The sequence below is a fragment of the Palaemon carinicauda genome, chromosome 2 (assembly GCF_036898095.1).
Source record: "Palaemon carinicauda isolate YSFRI2023 chromosome 2, ASM3689809v2, whole genome shotgun sequence".
Classification (NCBI taxonomy): domain Eukaryota; kingdom Metazoa; phylum Arthropoda; class Malacostraca; order Decapoda; family Palaemonidae; genus Palaemon; species Palaemon carinicauda.
Window position 1 is genome coordinate 84913770 of NC_090726.1, and position 1604 is coordinate 84915373.

Consider the following 1604-nt stretch of genomic DNA (forward strand, 5'->3'; position numbering starts at 1 on the left):
AAATACTCACATCTATTCTGTAATGCAACCATCGCTTAATTGGAGATACTTCTTGTAATTTTACACAAGATTTCAACATATCATATTTCCTCAATATATTATCCAGTTACTTAGCATTACAGTTATCGACTATGCCTCCTGCCTAGTACAGTGGTAACGTGTTTGCCTAGCATTCGCATGGCAAGAGATCGATCCCCGCCCAAGACCATGAGTTTAAGCTGTTTACTGGGGAGGCTACTGCTGTGGTAGGGCACCAGAGTGGGGGCTTGGGCTTGCCCGGTTGACGTTCTGGTGAGCATCCATTCACCTTCAACCTTTAAACTTTTAAGGTCCTTTCCCCCTATCTAATCATACGAAAAACAGCCATTGCCGCTACCGCCTGTATTCGGTCAACTATACTCGGTAGATTCAATTCCAGTCACATAATTCTAATCCTAGTACATATGGAACAGCCAAAGTAACTCCCAGTGCCTTATTCTGAACTATTTTCAGAGGTCTGAACTCAGTGTTCGAATAATTCACCAGCACAGGTGATGCATAGTCGATAACTGAACTCACTGTCACGATGTATATCATTCTTAAAACAGGAATACCAGCACTGTTATCTTTATTTGCTAACACCTGTAAAGGTTTCATTCGAGCTAGACACACATTTTTCAAGTACTTAATTTTAATCATGATTCTGTTAAATTCAGTATATATGTCCAGATACTTATAATTATTTGCATTTCCATAGTTATACCATTTATGGTAACTACATTAGTATTCACCATCCTAGACTGAAAATTGCTCTTTTTTTTATTTATCACCAAGCTCATGTGCGTGCATAAATTCTGTAATTTTGCCCTTGCCCTCATCAAAATGGTTTCATTAACACACTGACTTGAGATTTTATCAGCATAAAAAATAACCTCAGTTCCAGCAGGAGATCTTTGACTTGAAATTTTATCAATAAGATCACTACAAGGCGTTTTATTAAGAAAAACCACCTTCAGAAATATCTAACTCCATCACCATTTCCTCGGACTAATATCCTTGTAACCAAACGTTTGCTCTTCTTTCAGTTAAGTAACTCCTAATCCACATTAGTAAAAATCCCTTGAAACCTTTGTTGACAAGCTCTTCTAGAATAACATCACTGCAAGCTCTATCAAAAGCTTCTTTTGGATAGACAAATGCTCTACATTAGCATTACTTGAAGCGTTAAGAACTCAGTCCAAAGTATTCTTCCCCTTTAAAAACAAACACATTCGGTAACAATTGGTCACCAATAATATAAAGCTTTCCAATAATTTACATAAACAAAAAGTAAGTTGAATAGGCTCATATTATCGGTTGCTCTTCGATATAGGTATAAACAGAGCTATTTTCCATTGCTTAGGTAGCTTACCATTTTCATATGAAAGATTATTTAAATCTAATAAAGGACTATCCTCCATCATGATTAAGCAGCTCACAACATTAATTGTTATCCCAAGCTAGCAAGGAACAGTAGATCTGTAAATGATAAACCTGTGTCACGATTGATCGTCTCTTGTAACGCCACGAGTTGTCTTCGTTTATACCATCTTTTACGTTAGCAGATCTGAACATTGTTTGGGAAA